Source organism: Nuphar pumila, chromosome 7, assembly GCF_984573655.1.
Source record: "Nuphar pumila chromosome 7, dmNupPumi1.hap1.1, whole genome shotgun sequence".
NCBI classification, from domain to species: domain Eukaryota; kingdom Viridiplantae; phylum Streptophyta; class Magnoliopsida; order Nymphaeales; family Nymphaeaceae; genus Nuphar; species Nuphar pumila.
Genome location: NC_143255.1, coordinates 8,210,972 through 8,225,650, shown reverse-complemented (window position 1 = coordinate 8,225,650; position 14,679 = coordinate 8,210,972). Strand labels below are relative to the sequence as shown.

The 14,679-nt window shown below is 39.8% G+C and overlaps 1 pseudogene; it reads right to left on the bottom strand.

Annotated features, from left to right (window-relative positions):
- Window positions 1-12,793: 12,793 nt before the first annotated feature.
- Window positions 12,794-13,234, bottom strand: LOC149831036 (glucan endo-1,3-beta-glucosidase 11 pseudogene; annotated as a pseudogene).
- Between the last annotated feature and the right edge of the window lie 1,445 nt (window positions 13,235-14,679).

Below are 14,679 nucleotides of genomic sequence, written 5' to 3'. Positions count from 1 at the left end.
TTGTCATTTCTCCATTGGAGTTGCTACTTTGCCATCTTCATTATTGATGCCCAGACTTCCAATTTATGAATAAAGTTTTGAAATGACCAACCTGCAATGAATAGGAAAGGCATAGTAATATTGTGAATCCCGTACTTTGAGACATGCAGAGCTCTACTATTACAGTTAAAGGGGGATCGCATTAGTTCTACAATTTTCATGATCCCTTTTCAAACTGAGCATGAATCTTAAAATTCAATTGACTGTCACTCATTCTCATATATTTCTTAAGGAGCCTACACTTCTTTGTTTGTACTTATAGACACCCAAATGTTCTTTTTTTATTCTTAAAAAAACAAAATTTTGGCCTCGACATAATGTTATTTGCATGACTTGACAGAAATTAGGAAGCTTGTTCACAAACTAGACAATTCAGGTGTAGAATTTGACATATTTCGAGCACTTATTAGTGTGTTTTAAATATTTTAGGATGGAAGGAAGGTTCTCATTTTGGCACATTTTTTAGCACTGAGATCATGTTTGATTCATTTCAAATGAGGGAGGAGCTGAAACAAAATATCTTCATAAATGAGAGGATCTTATTTGAGATTTTGTTTTGGCTAAAAGATTTTCTAGATAAATCTTTTCAAACGAAGGTGCTTTTGGGTTTTTTAAAATAAAATTTAACTTCAACCACATTTTGTCTCATAAATTGACATCCTCAAGATCTTACCAAAAACTAAGTGAAACTACATGATTTGTTCCATTGAAAACCCTTTTTTGAAAGTACGATTCATTTTGAGTTTTCATTTTTACCACTAAAATGACAAAATTGTGACACTTAAAAAACAAATTAAAGTAGAAGATGAAAACTTTCCGACAAACCAAAACCCGTGTCAAACATTTGCTCAAATAGGTAACATTGCAAAAGATAAAAAACAAATAAGTCATTCTAAGGATGGCGAGAGTTCTTGGAATTGGCACCAACCTAAGAGGTTTTCAATCCCTGGGATTGGTGCCATCTTAATATGGAGTTAGTTCAAACAATTGGTGCTAGCCTAGGTGCACTAGCTAAGTATAGTGCTAGTTATAATGACTAGTGTCATCCTAGACCTAGGCTTTGATTTGGGCAGGTATAAATTGTAAAGCTTGTTAAAAAAAAATATTCATGTCGGACACGTGCAGGGCACATGTCGAACATGTGTCAAGGTTTGGTTCATTGTGTCGGGCCCGACTCAGACCCGAGCTCAACCCAGACCTGGGCTCTCAAATGTTTGAGAGCCTGCATCTTTAAAATACGTAGGCTCGACAGATGAGGGGCAAAAACCCTCGCACCTTCTCTCTCCTCTGCTTTGCCTCCTATTTCTGGCCCTTTCCTTACAGATGGCAGCGATCGGAGTCACCAACGGCCTTTGAGCATCGGCGACCCCCTGTCCCCGGCACTGTCTTCCTCCCTGTGTCTGGTCGATGCCACCACCACTGCTCTCCTCCCTCTCTGCGGTGCATCCCTGTCATCGTCGCCCGTGCTCGATGTTCGCTGACAACCACCCCCAGTCCGGTGTCCTCAACAAACACCCCCTTCTTCGGCCGCCTAATGCCGACGTGGTTGCGATCTTGGCGACGAGACCTCCCGTCCGACCTCATGCGTCGATGGCCTCAGCCAAACCCCTTGTCTCGGTCACCCGCTGGTTGCCAGAGGCCACCTGACGATCGGTTCCCTGAGCAACCCCCGACGTCCTTGCCAGCCACCTCGTCTCTCTCTCTCTCTCTATTGTGTTTTTTGGCGATTGTTGTCGCTCACCTTGCCCCTTTTTCTGGTTATTTTGGTTGTCATCGACCACCCCTGATCTCCTTTCCCTTTCTCTGCTTCCGTCGGCGACCACCTCTGCATGGTAGCCCTTCTGCCAGACCCCTTCTCTGATCAACACCTCCATCATCATCGGCCTCAAACCCCGATTGTTGACCCCCACGCTTGGAACCCCGCTGGCCCTTAGGTAACGATTTACCCCTTCTCCCCTTGCCTTTTCTCTTTCGTTGGGGTAGCTCTGACGTCGGTCTTCAGGCGAAGGCTTTCACCCCTCGTTTGTCTTCGTCTTCTTATGTTATTCCGGTCGGCTGGCAGGGGCATCACCTCTGGCTGACCTCTTGTTGGTTTTCGTTAGGCAGGGGCTTCACCCCTGCCTCTCCATGGTCTTCATGAGGCAGGGGCAAAGCCCCCTGCCATTTTTGGTCTTCGTCAGATAGGGGTGAAGCCCCCTACCATTTGCCTCCATCTTCTCGTGTTTGGTAGGGGCTGCCCCTCTACCTCTACAGCTCCGGCAGGCAGGAGGCACGCCTCCTTGCCTCTGCCCGTCTGGCAGGGGCTAGACCCCTGCCCCCCCCCCCCCCCCTTGCTACTGTTGTCCATCAGGCAGGGAGCAGGGCTCCCTACTTCTTCCACCCATGCCTCTCGGTCAGACAGGGGATTAACCCCTACCTGCCTTCATCCCCCATTAGTCAACGGGCTAGCCCTTGTCAACCAAGTCTCAGGCAACGGGCTGAGCCCCTGATCGCTTGTTGTTTCTCAAGGGTTGGCAGGGTGTCTGCCCCTGATCTGACTGCATGCACGCCCTTTCGGCAGGGGTTGGTCCCCACCGACCCTCTCATTCTTTTCCTTAGAATCGTGCAATAGTGGTTGGCCCCTGCCGCCTGGACCTCGGCAGGTAGGGAGCAGGGCTCCCTACTCCTGCCACTTTATGTCAGGCAAGGGCTATGCCCTTACCTATGTTGTAGGGCTCCCTGCCTCTGCCTCTTTCGGGCAGGCAGGAGCATCCCCTGCTTCTGCAGTTTTGGAAGGAGGCGTGCATGCCTCCCTTCTTTTTCTTCTCTCCAATATATGTTGTACTAATGCCTTTAAGCACTGCAGGTTGCACGAAGGAGCCGGCTCGCCTTTATGGCTCAAGCTCGTACTGATCTACGTCGCGAGCGTATGAGGACCCGCAACCCCTCAAGGTAGGGGATTCTTGCATAAAAGAACAATGAACATATAAATGCTAAAATAAGGAAAGATAATTAAAAATGAAAGAGGAAGATGATATATGTATATGCACAAAATATATATGTATGTCTTTTAACTCAAGGACGTGGTTTCGCGATCCTTGTCCTCTTTACTTTTCTTGCACTTTCTTTTCCTGTTGTCGCCGCGTTATATGTGCCAAGGCTTTTAAATTCTTGTCTTTGCTTTTATGTCTTTTAATTCAAGGACGTGGTTTCACGATTCTTGTCCTCTTTGCTTTTCTGCACTTTACTTTCTTGCTGCCCCGTGCTTTATGCGCTATGACTTTTTTTTTTTTCTTTACTTTGCCGTCGCGTTTTATGTGCCCAAGCTTCTGTTTCGCAGTTACTTTCTACACTTTTCTTTTTGTTGCCCCATGCTTTATGCGCCAAGGTTTTTCTTATGTTCTCCCTGTTATTTATGTTGTTGACGCTCTTTTGCCTTGAGTATTACTTGCTTGCATGTCTGTTTAGTCGAGGTACGGTTTCATAACTCGTGTGTTGCCTTGTGTCTTCTTTTGCTTGCGTGTTTCTTTGGTTGAGGTGTGGTTTCGTATCTCGTGCATTCCTTTGAGTATTCACGTACCTGCTTGGTTGTTTAATCAATGTATAGTTTTGTACCTTATGCATATGCATTTACTCGCTTGCGTGGTTGTTTGGCTGAGGTGTGGTTTCACACTTGGTGTATTGTTTTGCGTATTACTTGTTCATACGTTGGTTAGTCGAGGTATGGTTTCATACTTCGTGCACTCTCGCGTATTCACTTGATTGTATGGTTGATTAGCCGATGTATGGTTTTCGTACCTTATGCACTACTTACAAGGTTTTGCGCTCAACACACAGTTTTGTACTTTGGGGATTGATCGTACCTTACCATCGCACTGTATCGTGCACAGGCTTGCTCTTGTTTAGGTTGCACTCACTAAGCGCAACCTCAAGTGTATTTCAATTTGTTCATTTGTCTTAAAAGACACGATGTACACTTATGCCCTTGGTTCTCTAAAAAGTATGACTTTTAAGTACCAACCTATTTTCGAAATGTATAGTTTTGTAAAGCATATTTCGAAAGTCTTTTGTGAGATAGCGACTGGATTTCCTAAATCAATGTATTTGGAGGAAGTGTTTACAGCTTTAGTTCGCGTATCCGATATGACTCAGATAACTCCTGTTTAGGAGCATGTGCATGAGTTGGGCGAGAGTTCTATTGAGGAACCTGCGCCATTGGTAGATCGACGCTACATCACCTCTGATGCGAGACCTAATTTCTAGGCTTTCTGGTCAAACTAGGATAGTTGGCACACTTCCTTCTTTCGGGAGATTATTGTTGATAGATTTTTTTTTAGAAATCCATGTTCCTCCTTTAGTAGTCGTACTCTTATTCATGTACAATATGTTTGGACTACGAAGAGTAGGATGAGAGGTCTATAGTAACCTCGAAACGTGTATTGATACTTTAAGGTAATCTTGTAATGTTGTTCTTTCGCCTAATAGGCAAGATGCTCGTGACTGTCTAAAAAACTCGAGCATGATAAGTTGGAACTTGAATGAGTTCACAGTGGACTTCTGTAAAGCAGATGTGTTGGAGATTTCCTTTGAGAAATCCTAACTCCTCTCATCGCGGTCGTACTTTTAAACAGGTATGTTGCGTACTACGATGAGTAGGATAAGAGGTGTGTGGTTGCCTCGAATGCGCAATGGCGCGTGTAATTCACATAATGATAATTATGTGCCTTCACAAGCAAAATGCTCGAGTGGGTCGAAAGACCAGAGCATGTAGAATGGGACGGCGGTTAAGAAACCTCCATCGTGCCCATTCAACATGGTTCATCAAGAGAGATGATGGATGGTACAAAACTCTGATGGACAGACCATTAATGGCAGTCTCGGGCAAAAGACCTGACTGCCCCAGTCATCGGAGGTTAGGAGAAATGCTACAAAGATAGTCACTTCTGCATAAGTTCAGATGCATCTATAAGCCTTTGTATGCCTTTGGGGACTTACTATCTTGGTCATTGGTCGTCCCCTTAGGAGCGGACTCAGTCAGTCATTCGGGATAGCATAGAATACATAGCATAATGGACCTCCGAATCGATCTCGATTGTTTCTATGTTTCGTGCCTTGTGTGTACCCATAATGGCCAGCTAATAATGAAAACAAAATATAACCTACGCATACGATTATGAGATATGCATGTTATGACGTGAATTGATTGCTTGTTTGCTCTGTAGTTTAGTGTGATACTCATTGAGTTATGCATGTCTGTTAAGGCATTACTCTAGTTGGTTAAACTGCTTACGCAGTTCTTTGCTAATTAATAATTAGCTTCTCATACTAGTCAAATGTTTATAATAATAGCATTATGCTAGTTGCTACATATTAGCATGTGACTTGCTTTACCCGTTGGTTCAACTGCTTGGTGCTTATTATAATGTAGCACTTGTTGGATTGTGTCTCTTATGATTGATGTGATTGCATACAACTCGTAATCTACGAACTGGTTACAACTAGGACTGATGTAACCGCTTGTCTTATAAGCATATTACATATTGTGATATAACTGTTGTCGTATGATTGTTTATCATGTGTAGCTTATAAATTGCTTGTAATGCAATGACTTATACCTTAAGTAGACTGAACCGTTTAGTGGTAATTGTAGGTATTGCGAGCATTATTATGAATGCTTGTCTTATTCAGTTGCTTTGTTTGATTGTTGGATAGAGTTAATCACTCTTCACCTATAGAATTTGTTGGATTGCTATAGTTGCTTGTTTAGCACCATAGTCCTTACTGCTCTTGTATTTAGCTGTTTGTTTTACTAGAGTTTTGCTTACTCCACAGCACGTTTGGTTAATTATGCTAGTCTTGCTTTTTCTGCTTGATCTAGCGATTATCTTGCTTATTGCAGTCTTTGTTCCTTCTTAACTTTTGCACTCCTACTAGTTTTTTGTGAAACTGACTCATTTTATGGGCAAATGGTGGACATGTTGAGACAGTTTGCGATGGCACAATGACGTGATGAGTTCAAAATGAGACCATTTCCTTGACGTTTCACTCCTGAGAATATTTTGATAAAATATGGTATATAGTTTCTTTAAAAGCCTCTCTTTTGAATTAAACTCTAAATTATTAAAACTATATTACCAAAACTCTGTTTCTTATATTTATTTCAATAAATATATTTTAGTTGCAAATCGGTTTGTAAAGGAAAGTTTGCGCTGTAATGCGCCCAAGGTCTAGAGACTTGCTATTTCAAACATGATTTTTTGCTGAACTTTTGTTTCAAACTCTAATAAATGATCGATTTCAAAGCTTTCAACCTTTTTCATAAAAGGTTTCAAGTCCAAGATTTTGGGGCGTTACATAAATACTCCCCTTGGCCCTCTCATTTGCTTTATCTTTGGTCGTTCTTCGGGCATTACGGGCTTATCCTCCTTTGTTCATGTTTGGTTACTAGGTAATTTTCTCTTCTCTAGCTATGAATCTCTTAGGTAAACTCTTTCCTAGTAAAGTTTTTGCTAGATTTTCTCACTTAGCTCCGTTTAAGTTTAGAAAAACTGGTTTGTTATAGGATTTTCTTACTTGGCTTTTGTCCAAGCTGGCAAAATCCCTAAGATTGCTCTCTTAGGTTATTAACATACTATTTAGCCTAATAGAGTAGTTTCCAATGTGGGAAATCCCTTTCCAGTAGAAAATCTGATCGGAGCAGGGATGCTTTGCTGAATTTGTTTGTAGTTTGCGCAACTAAAATTCTGAGTTGGGCTAGGGCTTCACAAAGCCTAAGTTCTCTACTTCCTATTTTTATTTTTTTTAGTTTAATTTTTCGTTAATTGCATTTGTTAATTGATAGTTTTTTTTTTGTCTTCAAGCCTAGCTGTGTCTCACTACCAAAGTTTTTCTCTTCCTTTTCACTAGTGCTACAGAAACTTTGCAAGAGAAGTTGGGAATCAGGAGAGCATCTTTATCTTGTCTAAGTTATAACTCATTGTAGGATGAGGAACAACTTTGACTTGTACCTATGAGGAACCCATCACTTTCAAATGGAGGTGAGTTTTCTATTTAAAATAAAACTATATTGTTTTCATGAACTTTTTAAATCCACATTTTCCAAATTCTGGATTCCTAAGCATTTCTGGAGCTTCCAGCACTTCTTAAACCTTGCTAGGCCATTGCATGCCATATAAAGGTTAGAAAAATCTTTTCCAACCTCAACAAAATTTAAAAAACTCTCTTATATGCAAACAATGTCTGTTTTGTCTTCACTATCCTCTCTTTATCTTTTCTCGCTCTAGGTTTAGAACCACTTTTGTTTATGCTCGGTTTTCAAACTTCATGTCCTATCATTTGGATTGAATGATCTCCTTGACTATCCCAAAAACATTAACTTGGGCATATTGGTAGTAATCCAAGGAAGTCAAATCTCATTCCATGTATCTTAGGTATATCATGATCGGACCATAGTGACAGATATCACAAGATTTACAAAAATCTCGCGATAATATCATAAGGAATTGCCTGAAAGTTTAAAATGGCAATTTCTCGCAAGATTTTCAAAATATCACGTGATTTATGAAAAAAACATAAATACCATGATTTAAATATGATATTTATGTTTTAAACAACTATTTATCACAAAAAAAACATGTATTTTTATTTTAAAATAATTTTTCTTAATATTTTCTTATAAAAAATATATTTTTTAATTTTTAATTAATTTTTTTATTGCCAAGATTTTGCCAAAAACGCGAGATTTATGGAATTTTTTCAATTTCTCGCAAGTTTTTGAAAAACAAGAAATTGCTGATAAAAATGTTTGTCACTATGGATCGGACTACAAGGAATCCCTTTCTTTTAAATCCCTGACGAGGACATGTGTTGAAACCTAGTAATTAGGTGTCCTTTGGATTTCAAATTTGTGTGCAAGGTGTAATTGTTTGCAACCTTGTTTGTTATCCCAAGCTATGGATAGATCTAAAAAGGGATTGTAAAGAGATATGGGCATTGATACCGAGATCCAAGAAGGGCTTAGGGTGGATGAAGAAATCAAAATCCAAACCCAGTTATATATTCAAACTAGATCCTAGAAGAACTAAAGGATGTAGATCCAAGAGTTTGAGCTAAATGAGGTCCTAAAGAAGAAGAAATAGACCTAAATATCGTATATTCAAGGGAGAATTTTTTCAAGAAAAAAATTCTAAGAAAGATAAGTCTAATGAGATTGAGGATTCCTTTAGTGAGAAGGAAGAAAAAGAAATTCATGAGAAAACTAAATCTCACAAATCCAAGAAGAAGAGAGATGGAAAAACAAAAAAGAGAGAGAAAAATATGAAAGATTTTCAAAAAGGAAGAATTATTTGAAGGAGCGAACTCTTCTAGTGAAGAGAAAAAAGGAACTCTTAAGAAATCAAAATCCAAGAAAAAGATAATAGAGAAATTTAAACAAAAGAATAAAAGTTAGTGAAAAAACATACGAGGTACTCATTTGAGGAAGAAGAATCCTCAAAAGAAGAGGATGAATAAATCAAATATTTTCTAAGAAAATTAAGGCCTTTCAAGAAAAAGAAAGAGAATTAAGAGAAAGAAAATAGAAAACAGATAAATAAAGCAAACAAAAGTAAGAAAATTCAAGATTAATCATCCTCTGATGAAGAAGCAGAAGTCTCTAAGAAAAAAATCTCACAAGAAAAATATGATTCATATAAGGATGTAGAAAAAACAAAGAAAACCCAAAAAGAGGAAAGTTCATATTTAAAAGATTAAAAGGGAGAAAATTATAAGAAAATCAAGTGATGATTCAAAGAGGGATGTAAAGAAAAAGAAATCAAAAGAGAAGAAAACAAAGAAGACTTGGGAAGAAAGCTCATCCTCATAGGAATAAGTGCATGTCCCCAAAAAATCAAAATCTCATTATCGAGTCTATAAGAAAAGCAATGACTCAGAAGGAAATGCAATAAGAGCATGATGAAAAGAAAGAAAATGGTTAAGAGGAAGGATAGTTCATCTTCAAGTTTGGATGAAGAGGATTCCAGCACCAAGTGAAGGTTGAAGGTCTTATTCAAAATCTGAAAGGAAAGATGAAAAGTTATTGGAAGAACCACAACAAAAAGTGAAGGGTCTTTCAATAAAAAAATTAAACCTTCAGGTTAATAGTGATAGGCTTCCATTCGAAGGAAAATAGGAAAGCAAAAAAAATACTCTAAAAAAGTTCATCAAGTTTAATGAATCAAGAGACCTCTACAATCACATGACAACGTAAATGAATATTATGATATTACAACAATAAGAATCATAATCAGATTATTTCCTAAAAGTTATGTTTTTACGTTGAAACACTCATCCTAAACTGCATAGCCTGGTAACTAGATCATGTTGAATGCATCTATAAGGTCAAATTGATCAAATTACTTTATCTCTCCCTTTGTAACATGGAGGATATTAAGGCCTCTCCTCCTATAGGGAAGGCAGGCATTCCTTACTTCCTCTGCTAACCTTGTTAACACTTTTGCACTGAGAGGGTATATGCTTCTTTTTGTTTCTCTCTCTCTCTCTCTCTCTCTCTCTCTCTCTCTCTCTCTCTCTCTCACTTGCTTGCCTTCAGACTATCCATCCACCCCCTTGCCTTCCTCACTTGCTTTCCTAGGCCGGCAGCTTCACCCTAGGACTAACCCCCGACCCTAACAAAAAAGTATATTCTACTGCATCTATGAATTTCAATTAGGTAGTATGGTACTTTAGAGTGTAACTAATAGTTTTTCACATATATATGTAGTGATTGCTTCCTCTTAACGGTAGGAGGGTGTGGTTAGTCTTAATTGTTTTTTATTTATTTTTGAAGTCTGACCTTATAGATGTGCTCTATATGGTCTTCTTGAGTAATAATAGGTATTGGATCATCCAAATATAACATGTAAGCAAGTTTATACAAGGTTCAATAAATTGATAACTCAAAATTTTCATAAATTTAAAGATCCATAAAACTATATTTCCATTGAAAAATATGATTCAATAGTAGATTCCTAGCAAATGGATCATGATGTACACATCTGTGGAGTCAGATTTCCCGAACATAACTTGAAACATAAAAATATGTATTGTCCACACCCTATGAACGATTAGGAGGAACTAACTTTCCTATATTGAGTGAGTGGTTCCTCCTAACAGTAGGAGGGCATGCACAGTCTTACTTTTTCAAATTTATTATTTTTAATGTGTGTGCTTGCACGCGGACACTGCTAGTGTTACTGTTGTGAGATTAATCACTAAAGTCCATATTTTTACAAATTATTGACTCAATCAGTCCACTGTGATCTATGATCTACCAAAATAGCAATAAGTCTTTATTCATTGTGTCATTTTCAAAAGATTTGCAAATGCAATTATTAAGTGCTTGTTGATCAGTTGAAAGCCATAAGTAGGTAGAGTTTCAACGTCATATATGAAACTTATGCTTTCTGCCATCTACTTTAGGGGGGGCATTTGGATAGAGATGTAAAGGGGTTAGATCAAGGATGGAGGTTTTGCAATTTTTGGCTGCTCAAAATTGATTTGTTTGCATTCCTACATTTGAATAGAGATGTAAAGGGGTCAAATCCAGGATGGAGGTTTTGCAATTTTTGGATGTTCAAAATCGATCTGTTTGCATTCCTACATTTGGATAACACCCAAAACCAAATTTTAGACCTAGTTTTTGGGTGTTAACTTGACTTTCACATAAAAACCACCTCCCCTAACCCTTCCATCCTTGTAAACCCACCATTTTATTCTTGAACTAGGTCGGAAAATGGCCAGCCTGGTGCCACCTATGCAATCAATCATCAGCTAGAATATCTACCTTTTTTTGTTTTTTCTTATTAATGTAGCTATTTCCTCCAACCCACTTGTCAGAGATGGTGGGACAGTGCTAGCCTGGCCATTTTTTGATTGGTTGATTGCTGGAAAATGCCCATATGATTTTTTTTCATGTATTTTGAACGTCTAGACAATTTTCCAATGTTGTCAGTATCGGTATCGTCCCTGAATCGTTGGGCTAGCGATTCAACTGTATCAGCCCATACATATACTTAGCTGAATCGTTTTTGTATCAGCTCAAGAATAATAAAAGACTATTACGTGTCAATCATAACGTGACATGTGTTACAACCATTAAAATAATTTTAAAATAATATTAAAATGTATTTGTTGGTATTTTTTACATTTATTAAAAGTTAGCCAAATTGGCCCTGCAGCATATTGAAATTCTGCTGATACGATTCGTACGCACTGATACTGATAACACATTGCAATTTTCTGGCCTCCCACTGGCCGAAAAACGATCAGGCTAGTGCCTTCCATTACCAGCTTTGCCATTTTTAGATCTATGGGTGGCCAAAAAAAAGCTAAAAGAATTTCTCTTTTTTAATATATTATATTATTTTTAGCTATTTTTCAATCACACACCAGACGAAAATCGCCGAGACGGTACAGTGGATGATACTGTTGGCATGAAAAATACCATCTAGGCCATTTTTGGCTACTGGGTAGCCAGAAAATGGTTGTTTTTTTTTTCTTTTACATTTTTACCAACCAAAAAGTTAAAAAATCTAAAAAACTCAGGTTTCTGTCATCCAAACAATGGAAAACTCGGTTTTCGACCAATTAAACTTGCCAAAGACCTAGTTTGATGTAAAACTTGGGTTTTTTGCATAACCCGTGTTGTTGTGAATCATCCAAATGGGGCCTAAATTAGTGTTGTTCTTCACCACTAACGAGGTGGTATCCCATGTGGTAAGCGGGGTCCTGTGTCAAGCTGAAGTCCGAGGATCGCAATCTCTCTGTCACATGGAAGTAGATCAGGTCATGCTGAACATGAGCCTTTTTGCTCACGCCGACATCGTAGCCATCTGTTTGCATTTTGGATGAATGCCACATGGTTTTGTTGACTTTTGAACTTTTTAAAATGCAAATCGGATGGCCACGATGTCAGCATAAGCAAAAACGCTCATGTTCAACAATCATCATGACCTGATCTGCTTCCCTGTCACTTAGGGCCCTGTTATTCTGGTAGGGTTACGCCTAACCCCAGCTTGCCTTTAAAAAATAAGCTTCATCTTAAGAACAAACTTGATGTTGCCCGTCAAGCCGCAATCATGCAATCTTTTTCTTTTTTAAATGGCTATAAGATGAGAGCAATTAAGAGTGATTTGACATCTTCATCGTTGGAACGTCGATTTTCAACAAATGTTGGATGCGATGGATGGTGTTTCGTGTATCCGCCACGTTCATTTTAACATGTAATTTTTGCTCCACCCCTCCCCGTTACAAAAAGAACAGAACTGAGAGAACATAAAAAAAGCATCGACCGGCGCGCCACACCCATCGATGCTTCTCTCACTCCATCGATTGAGCAAGGTAGAGGGCACCGACTCTCTCTCTCTTTTGATCCACCTCCACTCATCACCACCACCCAACCAACCTTGTCGTAAGGTCGTAGCTTGATCGTTCGGCCGACCGTGGTGGGTTCACTCTTTACTCTTTGGAGGGGCGCCAACAACGACGAGGTTGATCGGTTGGTCGGCCACTGCGAATCCTTGAGTCCGATTCTAGAGAGTGGGTATCTTGCATCTCGACACTCGCTGCTGCGAATCACAACCACTCCTCCGGCGTTGGCGAATCTGTTTTGTGGCCCGATCGGCCCGATGCCCACCCCTAAATTCAAGCGTTGACTCCTACTATATAGTGCAGTACAACAATTTGCAATACAATAGTTGGTGTTTTACGAGATGGGTCCGACGAGATCTCGTCAGAATCAGCCGCTCGACGACGAGTAGGATGATTCCAAGACGACAAGCGAGTGCGATGTCGTCACCTCCACCTTATCCCCCAACCCTATGGTTTGCAGAGCGGCGTAAACGTTCTGCATTGCCGAAACGAGGCATTCGACCAACGCTGAGTTGTTTCTGGTGAACACCTCGTTCCTGATGGTTATGTAACTGATCCGGCTCGCCAAAACGTACTGCTGGATGTTCTCTTTGACCCAGGCGAGGGCCGTCGCCGAATCCGCCATCTTTCCAAGGCACTCGTTCGGGATTGCGATGATGAACTCGACGTCGGTGCCATGGAAGGCATGGAGGACTCTCGGGTTGGAGTTGTAGAACTTCACCTTCGTAATGTTGATGTATTGGAGCAGCCCCGCCACTCGGTCCGACGACGGGAGATTGTTCACCACCTGTTCGTAGTTGATGCCCATCGCCAGTGGCACGTTTGTCAAAAAAATGGCATCTGCACGCAAAGAACCAAACCGAGCAATCCAACCTGGGGGCACATCGTCATCAAACAACGGACAATTGGAACATAGCATTTGAGTACGGTTCAAACAAACGTTGGACTTAGAACAGTTGTTACAGAACGAACAAAACCAATGCTTTGTTCCATTCATTTTGTTCATTTTGTCCAACCTTGGACAAGCCATCAAACATGCCCTCATGGTATATTGTGGACTGTGAGGATGCCAAATCACTTTTCTGAAAGTGATTTGGCTCTCCTATAAGATGAACCTGCTAGGGAAATAATAACACTTGAAATCAAAAGTACCATGCCGGAAAACAATGTTAAACATTTTTTTTATTTTATTTTTAAGGGCTCCGCACAGTGGGTCAGGCAGGTCAGCTTAAAGTGCCAAGTAGAAGGATGTTGCAAGTTCGATACCTTCAGGTTGCACGGTGACCACAAAACTTAGAGAGGGTGTTATGTGTTCTCCCCCAAAAACTCACTGTAGCTACAATGCATATGCTTGTTTGGGGTCCCATTGCGCGCCACATGGTGCTCAATCGGGTGTACAAGGGCACCATACACCACCGTACAGATGTAGCTATAGTACGTATTCGGGGGTACACATATAACCTGCCCCCCAAAACTTATAGTAATGAAGCCTACACTAGCGAAGAAGATCTAGTGATCGACTGGAGTACTTTACAAAGTACTCGAACCACACTAAGAATGTCAACGGGTCGGATGTAACCCGACATTCTATCTGAATCTGAATTTGGTCAGTCGGATTTGGTAGCCAAATCTGGATCCTATTAGAAATCAGTTACGGGTTTGGTATTGAGTTTTGCATTGAAACCTGATTCAAATCTTATTAAAACTCTAATCCGACTAAAACCCAAACCTGATTAAGTGTAAATATTGAGTTTTAAGCTAGTCTGTTTCGGATTCGGTTTTAACTTTTTTCCTCCCACTCTGAATCTGATTAGGTCGGATCCAATTCATTTTATCTTTTTTTATTAGAATCCGACCCTAAACTGACTCGTTGAAATCTCTAAACCACATCAAACACACAAAAAATAAAAAAATAGCTCCCTGGAGATTTTGCATGTGCTACATGTATAAAACCACTAGAGCACGTTCATTTCATGATAGGCATTTGCTCACGTTTTCCATATGAAAATAATATCATACGAAAAAAAACCCGTTCGTAAGTGATAAAACAAAGATAATGTAAAATGGTGGTCCAGTAAAAAAATAGAAATAGGACAAAACAAAAAAGTATATAGCCATCAATAAAATATATAAAAACTATAGAAAATAGACAAACGATGTAGGCCCCGACTAAATACAAAAAACATGTCAAAATGTTTCAGTGAGCAGTGAGTGCATGTGAAGCGCATGCACCAGATGATCAATGAGAAAACT